Source organism: Balaenoptera borealis (assembly GCF_965194805.1).
Source record: "Balaenoptera borealis genome assembly, chromosome: 1".
Classification (NCBI taxonomy): domain Eukaryota; kingdom Metazoa; phylum Chordata; class Mammalia; order Artiodactyla; family Balaenopteridae; genus Balaenoptera; species Balaenoptera borealis.
Window position 1 is genome coordinate 13,344,679 of NC_138860.1, and position 13,253 is coordinate 13,357,931.

The window sequence follows — 13,253 nt, forward strand, 5'->3', positions numbered from 1 at the left end:
ACGTAGTACTTTCAATAATATATATGTTCTTTATTTCCAATAAATGGAACTGTATCATATTTTGTATAGTCACAGCTCAAATGATTCAACAGAAATTATTAGAACTGTGTAGGCTGAATAAAGGAAGTATTGTGAGTAAAATAAATTACAATGGTAAGTTATTAGTTGTATGTAATATAGTTCCCCAAATTTGCAATATTTTTAAATTGGTACATAATATTGATTTATTTCTTGATTTATTAGGCAAAATATTTCCATAATAACTATGAAATAGGCACTATGTTAAGCCATGGGGATTCAAATATTGATAAGAAATGGTCACTACCATTGAAGTTTCCAAACAATACTTAGGCAAAAATATGTACAAAATTAAAATATAATTACTAGAAGAAACTTCTACATAAAGTTCCTTGTTACAGAAGAGGACGAGTTTTTATCATAAATGGGTGTTGAATTTTGTCAAAAGCTTTTTCTGAATCTATTGAGATGATCATATGGTTTTTATTCTTCAGTTTGTTAATATGGTGTATCACACTGATTGATATGCATATATTGAAGAATCCTTGCATCCCTGGGATAAATCCCACATGATCATGCTGTATGATCCCTTTAACACGTTGGATTCTGTTTGCTAGTATTTTGTTGAGGATTTTTGCATCTATATTCATCAGTGATATTGGTCTGTAATTTTCTTTTTTTGTAGTATCTTTGTCTGGTTTTGGTATCACGGTGATGGTGGCCTCATAGAATGAGTTTGGGAGTGTTCCTTCCTCTGCAATTTTTTGGAAGAGTTTGAGAAGGATGGGTGTTAGCTCTTCTCTAAATGTTCGATAGAATTCACCTGTGAAGCCATCTGGTCCTGGACTTTTGTTTGTTGAAAGATTTTTAATCACAGTTTCAATTTCATTACTTGGGATTGGTCTGTTCATATTTTCTATTTCTTCCTGGTTCAGTCTTGGAAGGTTGTGTCTTTCTAAGAATTTGTCCATTTCTTCCAGTTTGTCTGTTTTATTGGCAGAGTTGCTTGTAGTAGTCTCTTACGATGCTTTGTATTTCTGCAGTGTCTGCTGTAACTTCTCCTTTTTCATTTCTAATTTTATTGATTTGAGTCCTCTCCCTCTTTTTCTTGATGAGTCTGGCTAATGGTTTATCAATTTTGTTTATTGTCTCCAAGAACCAGCTTTTAGTTTTATTGATCTTTGCTATTGTTTTCTTTGTTTCTATTTCATTTATTTCTGCTCTGATCTTTACGATTACTTTCCTTCTACTAAGTTTGAGTTTTATTTCTTCTTCTTTCTCTAGTTCCTTTAGGTGAAAGGTTAGATTGTTTATTTGACATTTTTCTTGTTTCTTGAGGTAGGCTTGTATTGCTAAAAACTTCCCTCTTAGACTGCTTTTGCTGCATCCCATAGGTTTTGGATTGTCATGTTTTTGTTGTCATTTGTCTCTAAGTATTTTTTGATTTCCTCTTTGATTTCTTCAGTGATCTCTTGGTTATTTAGTAACATATTGTTTAGCCTCCATGCGTTTTTATTTTTTACGTTTTTATCCCTGTAATTGATTTCTAATCTCATAGCACTGAGGTCAGAAAAGATGCTTGATATGATTTCAATTTTCTTAAAATTACCAAGGCTTGATTTGTGACCCAAGATGTGATCTATCCTGGAGAATGTTCCGTGTGCACTTGAGAAGAAAGTGTAACCTGCTGTTTTTGGATGGAATGTCCTATAAATATCAATTAAATCTATCTGGTCTATTGTGTCATTTAAAGCTTGTGTTTCCTTATTAATTTTCTGTCTGGATGATCTGTCCATTGGTGTAAGTGACGTGTCCCCCACTATTGTTGTGTTACTGTCGATTTCCTCTTTTATGGCTGTTAGCAGTCATCTTATGTATTGAGGTGCTCCTATGTTGGGTGCATATATATTTATAATTGTTATATCTTCTTCTTGGATTGATCCCTTGATCATTATGTAGTGTCCTTCCTTGTCTCTTGTAACATTCTTTATTTTAAAGTCCATTTTATCTAACATGACTATTGCTACTCCAGCTTTCTTTTGATTTCCATTTGCATGGAGTATCTTTTTCCATCTCCTCACTTTCAGTCTGTATGTGTCCCTAGGTCTGAAGTGGGTCTCTTGTAGACAGCATATGGGTCTTGTTTTTGTATCCAGTCAACGAGCCTGTGTCTTTTGGTTGGAGCATTTAATCCATTCACGTTTATATTAATTATCTATATGTATGTTCCTATTACCATTTTCTTTTTTTTTTTTAAACTTTGGGTTTATTTATTTATTTATTTATTTATTTATTTATTTATTTATGGCTGTGTTGGGTCTTCATTTCTGTGCGAGGGCTTTCTCTAGTTGCGGCAAGTGGGGGCCACTCTTCATCGCGGTGCGTGGGCCTCTCACTATCGCGGCCTCTCTTGTTGCGGAGCACAGGCTCCAGATGTGCAGGCTCAGTAATTGTGGCTCACGGGCCCAGTTGCTCCGCGGCATGTGGGATCTTCCCAGACCAGGGCTCGAACCCGTGTCCCCTGCATTGGCAGGCAGACTCCCAACCACCGCGCCACCAGGGAAGCCCCCATTTTCTTAATTGTTATGGGTTTGTTTTTGAATGACCTTTTCTTCTCTTGTGTTTCCCACTTAGAGAAGTTCCTTTAGCGTTTGTTGTAGAGCTGGTTTAGTGATGCTGAATTCTCTTAGCTTTTGCTTGTGTTGAAAGCTTTTGATTTCTCTGTGGAATCTGAACGAGCTCCTTGCAGGGTAGAGTAATCTTGGTTGTAGGTTCTTTCCTTTCATCACTTTAAATATATCATGCCACTCCCTTCTGGCTTGTAGAGTTTCTGCTGAGAAATCAGCTGTTAACCTTATGGGAGTTCTCTTCTATGTTATTTGTCATTTTTCCCTTGTTGCTTTCAATAATTTTTCTTTGTCTTTAATTTTTGTCTATTTGATTACTATGTGTCTCATGTGTTTTGCCTTGGGTTTATCCTGCCTGGGACTCTCTGCACTTCCTGGACTTGGGTGGCTATTTCCTTTCCCATGTTAGGAAAGTTTTCAATTATAATCTCTTCAAATATTTTCTCAGGTCCTTTCTCTCTCTCTTCTCCTTCTGGGACCCCTATACTGCGAATGTTGTTGCATTTAATGTTGTCCCAGTGGTCTCTTAGGCTGTCTTCATTTCTTTTCATTCTTTTTTCTTTATTCTGTTCCACAGCAGTGAATTCCACTATTCTGTCCCCCAGGTCACTTATCCATTCTTGTGCCTCAGGTATTCTGATATTCATTCCTTCTAATGTATTTTTCATTTCAGTTATTGTATTGTTCATCTCTGTTTGTCTGTTCTTTAATTCTTCTAGGTGTTTGTTCTTTAATTCTTCTAGGTCTGTGGTAAACATTTCTTGCATCTTCTTGATCTTTGCCTCCATTCTTTTTCAGAAGTCCTGGATCATCTTCATTATCATTATTCTGAATGCTTTTTCTGGAAGGTTGCCTATCTCCTCTTCATTTATTTGTTTTTCTAGGGTTTTATCTTGTTCCTTCATCTGGTACAAAGTCCTCTGTCTTTTCATTTGGTCTATCTTTCTGTGAATGCGGTTTTCCTTCCACAGGCTGCAGAACTGTAGTTCTTCTTGCTTCTGCTGTCTGCCCTCTCAACACATTTTATTCTTTATTATAATATCAGTCTCTGTATATTCTGTACATCATGAGATTTGATATCATCTGTATTTCATTATCTTTATGTCTTCATTTCTTTTTTTTTTTTTTTACATTTTTTTAACATCTTTATTGGAGTATAATTGCTTTACAATGGTGTATTAGTTTCTGCTTTATAAAAAAGTGAATCAGTTATACATATACATATGTTCCCATATATCTTCCCTCTTGCATCCCTTTATTTCTTTAAGCATGGTTTTCTTTAGTTCTCTGAACAAATTTATAATGACTAATGAACTCTTTTTGATGTGACATCAGGTCTCTCTCACAGAGGCTGTGTCTGTTGCCTGCTGTTTTTCCTGTGTATGGGTCAAACTATCTTGCTTCTTTGCATGCCTCATAATTTTTTGTTGAAAATTGGGTGTTAAATATAGTATAGTAATTCTGGATACTAATATTCTTCCCCTTGTCTGAGGGTTGTTTTTGTTGTTTACTTGTTTGTGACTTGTCTAGGGAAATCTAATTCCCTTGTAGTGTGAAGGCTCTATAGTTCGATAGAGGGTGCAGTTTTGGATTTGCACACAGTCACGTGGGGTGGGGTGGGGGGGGAGGACAAGGGTTTTAGCAGGTCTTTCTTTGACTGTCTTTTCCCCGATTTCTCTTAAGCTGTCTGCCTTGTTTGGTATTACACTGCCTCATTTGCTATCTAGCTTCACTAATTCCTAGTTTATTGCTCTATTGTTTGCAATGAAGCCCTTGGGGCATCACTTCCTCATTAGTCTGATCCAATTACATTTGGGCAGGGGTATTTTTTGAGGTCATTTCTTTGAGATTTGTTCTGAACCCAGGAGAACTTTCTTTAGCTGTCTCTATTCCTGATTCTCTCTGGTAAATTAGCATACGGGTTACCTTGTTGCTCTTAATTAAGAAGAGCAGTTGTTTTGAAGAACACGCATAGACTTTAACTTGCCCTCTTCCAGTTTTAACTAAATTCAGTGTCTTTGCGGAGAGCTCCAGAGTTCTCTTCCTATGGACTGCTTCTCCCCGTAGGCAAAATCTCTTGAATCATTACTATGCTGAGCGTGGTGGTACCTCTGGCGTTATGATTTCCTCTGAGACAACTAAGGCAAGGGCAGTTGGGGCCCCCATACTGAAACCGAGAGTGGCCCTGTGGGGCTCCTAGGCACTGAAATTGAGTGGGGCCTGGGCACGGAGGCCTCCTTTTGTCCACCATTTCTTATAGGCAAGACTCTAGCCTCTATGACCTTCCCTGAGTTCCAAAAGGCGGATTCGAACAGCTGCTAATCAGGGGTGGAGTAGGCAAGAAACCACCTGAGGCAGGATTAAAGGGACCAGAGAAACTCATCAAGATTAAGAGAACCTCTGCTCACTCAAGAAGAAGGAGATTACTTGAATTAGCTCTATGTGTATTAAATAAATTTAATTAATTAAAAAAAAAGATTAGGAGAACCGACCACCTGACACAAGATTAAGGGAGTGCAAGTCCTGCTCACACCCACCTTTGAACCACTGTTATAAAACCCTTCACCAAATCCTCTGGGGTTGAGACAGATAGTTTTTCGAGGCAGCAGCCCAGTGTGTCTCCCTTTGCCTGGCAAAGCAATGAAGATATCCTTTTCTACTTCACCCAAAACTCTGTCTCCGGAATTTGATTCTGCACCGGTGTACAGAGTGGCCGAGCTTTCAGTAACAGTACTTTCAGCCTGAGTACCTGGGGCATAAATTCCATCCAGTGGGTAGAGGCTGGGTGCAGGAAAGGAGCTCCAGTCTCTTAGCTACACTTAGCAGAAATTTAGCCTCTTCTACTTAGAGTTGGAGAGGATGAGAAATACTGATGTCCTGCCCCTCCCAGTGAGATACAGTAAATCTCTACTGAGAATTGATGGGAGAGGGATTCCCATCTTTTTGGTCACACCCCAGATGGAGCAGATCTTCTAAGTGTTGCTAGGCTGAGGGAAGTAGGGATGGAGGGAGCAGGTCATGGCTCAAATGCCACAGAATTTGGCTGTTCTTACAGAGTTTGCATAGATTTTCCTGAATATATGTTTCTTCATATGTTTTATGCCCTTAGGACAATTTCCAGAGACTTTAAATGTTTTTTTTCACAGTCTTCACCAGCTTTCGCTTGTTTCCCTGCGGAGTAGATCTGTGGTCTTTGTCAGGCTGCCATCTGGGAAGTGGAATCCTGCCATTCTGGAATTCAAACTAAATAAACTTGTTAAAATTGAAGAGATGGAAGATAGGTTATTTTAACAAAAAGAAGGACCTCCAAAGTCACTGTCTTAAAGTTACAGAAGACTAAAGTAATGAAAAGTTTATTTTCAGCATCAGTTCAAGTATAACTTATGTTGTTTTCCAAATAATATAGATATATGTAGATGAATCAATAGCACTTGCTTTTTTAAAGTCTACTGAATAAATAAATGTATATGACTATAATTGGAGCAGGGTTAATGAACAGTCTCTGAACTTGATCAATGTACTAATTTCTAGCATGACTGAACTATCTAATGTCCTTTTTTTAAAAATGGTCATGTTCCAACTAAATCACTGCATACTAGAAAACTTTAGCAGTCTCAACAATTACTTGATACATAATTGTGTAACTTTTTACTCTTCATATTTGTCAACTTTGTATTAATAGCGATTGAACTGTATTATCCATCCATTGCAACCAGTGAAAAAGTCCATTATATATTATAGTATGCCTTAGAAGTCCTGTTAGTTTTGAATGGCGAAATATTGTTTATATTAGTAGATATACATTCCACAACTGAAGCATGAACACTCTCAGTGGTTTTCATGTAGTGTTTATTCAAGAACCAGCTTTTATATATGTGCATTTTTGCTTATGCTCTGGAACTTACTCCAAAATAATTCCAATTACATTGAGTCTTTTGTTCTTAAATCGTCCCCATGATCACCTTTGTGCATCCATCTGTTGTGATATATTGATTCAGTCTATCTACTGAAATGTGATTGAGTTTATTCGGCTGGATACCAGAATGCCTGCCTGTAACAGTATATTTATAGTTCACTTATTTTTGTGCTATCACTGTTTTGTGATTGGCAGGTCCATGGTCACATATACAAAAGTAAGTCAGAATTCTCCCAAGTATTCTTCCCAAAGCAAATAGTAGTTAGAAAATGCCTGGTGTTTGACCTACTTTTTTTCTGTAGGTTTTGGTGATATTCACTGTCAAATTTAAGTTTAATTTATACATACACCCACACACACACACAAACACACACACAGAAAGAATAATTCTGCTGTTATTGTATACAAACTTTTCTTGGATAGTGGAAATGGAAAAACAAAACAAAACAAAACAAAATACCACCTGTAGGCTATGACAAAACTCCAAAGCCTCATTTAAGAAAAAGAGAAGAATTTGAATTATCTTTTAACATGAACTAACTTAAAGTTCAACACATATCCAAACAAATATATTACACTGAGAAAAATATTAAAATAACTATATGTAGGTTTATTATTGATATTATCAGTATTACTTTTGGGAAATAATAGTTGGATTATAATAGTTGGAAAATAAGACAAGGTAATTTAAACTAGTAACATATTATAATTACACTTGTAAGTGTGATTAAAATGCTGGTTAATAGCTAGAAGCCTTTGAACAAGTTTGATCTCACTTTCCTTATTAATAAGATATGGATAATAATGCCTATACTGACACATAGTTTTGGTGGGGGTTCATATTAAATAATGCCTATAAACACATTCTCTAACCTTATAGAAATGTTGATACTTAAGTGTCTTTTTACTATTGTTGCAAAAATAATTTAGTAGCCACACATCAAGTAATGTATTACACCTACAACTACTCAGTTTCAAGTACATGCTATGTACTTGGTACATACTTATAGAAACTTAACTGTGGTCATGAAACAGGAGGGAAGGGGGCAGGGCACAACCTTTCAAAGAATGATATAGCCTGAGGACATGACATAAACTAATTAGAACCAGATGGGTCCAAGATGGAAGACAAGTCGACTTCCACTAGAACTTGGGCCTCAGTATGTGCTCACTGTAACACATCAGCAAGCTAAATGACACAACCACAGGTGCCATGACAGTTCCAAGGCCGACCATAAAGATCAAAAAGTGGGTGGTGGCCCAATTCCTGGAAATCCCCATCCCTTCCCAAAATAGCTGGAATACTCCTCCCGCTCATTAGCCTATGAAATTACCCACCCCTATAAGAACTGACAACCCCATACCCTGGTGCTTTTCTCACCTTCTGAGATGGCCCACACTCTGTCTGTGGAGTGTTTCTCCCAAGGCCACTCTTGCCTTCTAAGATGGCCCACACTCTGTGGAGTGTGTTTCTCCCTAAATAAATCCACTTCTTGCCTATCACTTTGTCTCTCACTGAATTCTTTCAGCGATGAGACATCAAGAACCTGAGCTTCATTAAGTCCTGAAACCAGGTGTGTGATCTCAGTTGGAAGACTGTGGGCTTTGGCTGGGTTCGAGTCCCAGCCACAAGGGTTCAAGTCCCAATCAGGGTTCTGGCCGGGATCAAGTCCCAGTCTGGGTTTAGGCCAGGTTCGAGTCCTGGCACGTGGGTTCAAGTCCCAATCTGAGGTGCACGGTTTCAGTCATGTCTGCCAGCACCTACTATGTTTTAAAAGTGGCAATTTAACAAGCAAGTTTTATTACCCAAATTTATTAATTTATAAAATGATATTTTAGAATTAGAAGGGAATCTAATGAAGTCCATCCGTCCATCGTACTATTAGACCAACGTGACCAAAGGAAATAAGGGGGATTTGCTTTATTTATGGGAAAGAAAGGGAAGAAATAGGATTAGGATCAAGATCTCCAAATTTCCTGGTCAAGTTCTCTTTCATGTGTCATTGTATACAAATGCAGATTATTTTATAGTCAAATTAGCTGAATTACTGGTAGTTATGTTTCCTTGCTTTATGTTGACAAATTATTCTTCAAGGGAATTTCAGTCCTGACTATGATTTATTCAATCAGATAGAATATCTCCCTTTCAATAGTAATTACCCTTGGGGGGAAAAAAGTTTCATTACTAAAATTGTTCAGGTGTTTATTATACTTTATACAGATTGAAATCACAGATATTTGAAATTGTACAAATTGAATTTGAACAGGAAATCTGTCTATCTGTAGCCTTAGGCAGGGAAAGAGTTCCTTGATTATTGGAAACAAGATAAAAGGCGGGCTCATTTTGGAAATGGAAATGCTATTTGGGGATGGAAACTGTCAGTGTAATCAAACATGACCACTGTAATTTTGCCACAATTATTAACAAACCCCTTCACTTTGTACTTTTTAGTGGAGAAGACAAGAAATGGATACTGTGGGAAGAAAAGCATAAAGGATGCTACAGATTTTTCACTTAAGTGAAAGAAGAAAAAAAAGATTCAGAAAAAAGGGTATAAATGAACTTATTTACAACACAGAAGTAGAGTCAAGGATGTAGAAAACAAACTTACGGTTACCAGGGGATAAGGTGGGGGGGAGGGATAAATTGGGAGATTGGGATTGACATATACACACTACTATATATAAAATAGATAACTAATAAGAACCTGCTGTATAGCACAGGGAACTCTACGCAATACCCTGTAATGGTCTATATGGGAAAAGAATCTAAAAAAAAGAGTGGATATATGTATATGTATAACTGATTTACTTTGCTGTACAGCAGAAAGTAACACAACATTGTAAAGCAACTATATACTCCAATAAAAATTTTTTTAAAAAGATTCAAATTAATGCAATGATGGTGTTTATTTTGCCCTTTTCATCTTAATAATCTAGATAAACACATTGATACAACCCACTATTATTAAATGTCTGTTATGTGCCAGTCATTGTTTCTGTCTGGTAAAGGTGAAAAAAACAGAGTTTCTACCTTTCAGAACTCACAGACTAGTGGAAATAAGAACACATATGCAAATAACCAAAGCTACTAACTAGAATTTAAGTAAGTGCATAAAATTATGAGTAATGAGCACTTATGTCTTTGGAAGGAGATGAAAAAATGCTACTTGAGAGAAGATCATTTGATCTAAATATTGAATGTAAGTACAAGTATTCTTTTGAGTCAGGGAAGAGGAGCATTTTTACACAGAAAGAACAGTATGGATATAAGTGTAGGCAACAAATAAAGCTATTTGGCTATAAAAGAACTCAATTTAGAAGGTCTTTTTACTTCAGATAGCAACTGTAATGAATTAAGATAAAATTGTGTTCAATTTTCTATTCCATGATGAATTTTGTCAATCAAAAATATACTTTATGGTTAGAAATTCAAAGATCTTAACTGTAAACGAAAAACAAACACTTCTGTAGTGACAGATTCAATTCAGAACTTTCAAAATCATCCGGTTACACAGGCAGCCATATAACTAATAGCAATGCATAAAAACAACCCCAATTCCTTATAAAATTACTCCTTGAAACATCATGGAAAGTCAATTAATTCCAAAATGGGTGATTATTTTGCATAAATAACATTGAAGTAATTTTCTGAGTGTGGCAATGTATTTAGCAGAATTTGGTTCATAAATCCGACTCTTAGAGACTTAAGTTATTGTTTAATTGTTTAATTTCCATTCAAACATGTGAGTTAATTAAACAGTAATTTGTCAATATTCATTTCAGTCTAGTTTATGATCGGCTGCATAGTTTTCTATTGCTAATCAGTCTAGAGACAGAAATCAAGGTTTCTAAGAAATGCACATACTAAAACATTGTGTTCCTTTCAAATTTCCCACCAGAAAAATAAATATTTAGAAAGCACTATATTAATTCACTTGTGAAATGTCATATTACTGCACTGAAGAATATTCAAAATTTAATAAAACATTTAACTTGAGAGGATAAACATTAATTTCCTTAATCTGTTGAATTTTGTGGTGTGTGAATATATTCTAATGTAAAGAACACTCAGAAATTTTGTTTCCTCACGCATAAAATAGATAGAATAAATTCCCTGTATACTTGAGCAATATGTAGACATACACACATCTATTAAGGTAAAATAAGTTCTGCACAATTTTTACAATGTATTTTATTCTCTCTATATGTCTTTGTGTTTAAATATGCTCTATGGAATTTGAGTTCCCATAAATCATTATAATTTTTAGAACAATGTTAGATTTTGTTCCCCTGTTTGGAAAGATACATGGAAATTTTCACTTGTCAGATTTTGCCTTAATGTTTAAATCTGCTAGGGCTTTATTCAAAAACTCAAATAAACATGCTTTTACTAATGTGTTACTAGGAATCCTTTATTTAGAGTTTAAAGTCTAAGTTAAAATATATATTAATAATATCAAATGTCTCAACCTGAGTCCCATCACCACTACTATGGTCTCACAAATAGAGATTTTAAAAGAACAAAGGAAAAAATATGTTACCCCATTTATTAGTAAATAGAACAATAGTAAGAGTTGGTGAAGATGCCAGGTAACCAGATCCCCTCAATCACCGTTTAACCCACACATCATCATCATGTTGTCTGATCCTCAGAGGCTTCAACGCTGTTTATAAACTTTCAAAATTTCAAAAAGAAACCTCCACCAATCTCCAATTGCTTGATGATCTTTATTATTACTTGATCAATTCCTGAGAAATGCAAGTTAAGGTAAAACTTCTTATCTGTTGCCGGGTGGTAATAGTTCCTGACAACAACCAAGTCTGTGTTTTGAGAGTCAACCATAGACGCTTAACAGATGTTTGTCTTTAGGTGTCAAATGTTCCTCCACAGAGTGCTCTGCATCTAGTGTGTGCACACAGAATACTATGTTCTTCTTTTAAGTCAAGGAAGCAGTGAAGATGCCTGTGGTACACTAAGTGTAATGCTAGGTACATAGCTACATAATTAATTAAGTTAATTAACTAGTGTATTCTGTGTGTGTAGGTAGTGTTAATTGTTGCAAAATAAAAACTCTTGAAAATGTGTGAGAAATCCTCACCACCACTGCTGCTTTGAACCCGTTATAATGCTAATTTTTCTCAAAAAGTGGAGTGGATCCACTCCTTTATTCCCACTCCTTCTTTCCCACTCCTTCAACCAAGGAATGGTTATATTACCAGTCTATTGAAGATTGAAAATACTTCCTGGGGCATATATTTCGCAAGTTCAACTACAACCAAAGATGTCAATCTAAGGATTCCTGGGGTAGAAATAAGGAGAGAGAATCAATGCCCGAAATGAAAGGGTAGATTTATGAGATTTTAATAGGATTTATTTTAACAGTTATTATGCGAGAAAACAATCTAGATACCTCTAGAAGTTAAATTTATCTTTCATGAAATAATAGAAATGGATTTTTTAAATAGTTTTAAATATTTAAAAAATATTCATTATACACATAAAGCAGATGTTTACACAATTAGTTAATGGCAAAACTGGAGACAACAAAAGAGATTTTAATTTATACACGTGAATTATACGTTAGATAGTAATCAGATCAAAGGAAAATAGTATTAATAATATGGTCTCTGAATTATTCCGGCTTCCACAATAAATCTTCTAAATTTCTAATGGGATTTGATTACATTTTACACATGATTTATCACAGAGAATAAAAGCAAAACTGTGATAATTATGTCTTTTAACCACTAGCTCTATATTCCCAGTACCCAGTGTATCACGAGTAGATATCTAATCACCCTTTTTCCAAATCAAAATTTTAATTTTAAACACATGAACTAGAAGAAGGAAAAAAATCCAAGATTTCAAAGAACAAGTTTTAAACAGCTGACTGTGTAAGAGTAAGATAATTAACCCATTTTTTTGATCAGTGGAGGAAGGTAAGGCCCTGTGTTGACAAAAGACACTACAGATTTCTGTAGGTGCAGAATTCCTATAAAATTGGTATCATTCTTTTTCAGCTTTTAAAAGTCTTTTTGAGGTAAGAAATAAATTGAGTTCAGATCATATCTGTCAGAACACTGTTTCAAAAAATGACTGAATGTTGCATTCTCAGCTCTGCCACTAACTCTAAGGCTTGTTATAGCAACTGCGTTTGCCCAGTTCTGTCATTTAAATGTTGTCATTAGGTTGTGATAGATGAAAAGAATTTTCAAACTGTTCAGTTCCCTGTTAGTTTTCCCTCATTCAGAATAGTTTTCTATTAATTCCAGATCAGCATATCTAGAGACTTCTGTACAGATATTTATTTTGTTGAAATTGCAATTTGCCTCTCCTCCTATGCTCTTTTACTGTTGGCATCTCACGGTTTAAATAAAAGCCAAGGCTAATACTTGTAAATACAATGAAAGCATGCATACAACAATCTGTAGGATTGACTGCAGCAGAAGATTATTCTTGTGTGTTCTGAGTCACAATCCAATATATAACTATTGTGTAATAAAACTATAGTTTTTAACCTGGGTAGGCTGCCCCGTGACCAACTTTCTGTTCCATTTCTAAACCAGAACTTGATTATCAAGAATCAAGAGTTTATATTGAACACAATCATAAGAAGATAACAGAAAAGAAATAGACCTTAGTTTCATATTTTATATGTTTTCTTATAATGATCAATGATGTTTGATGT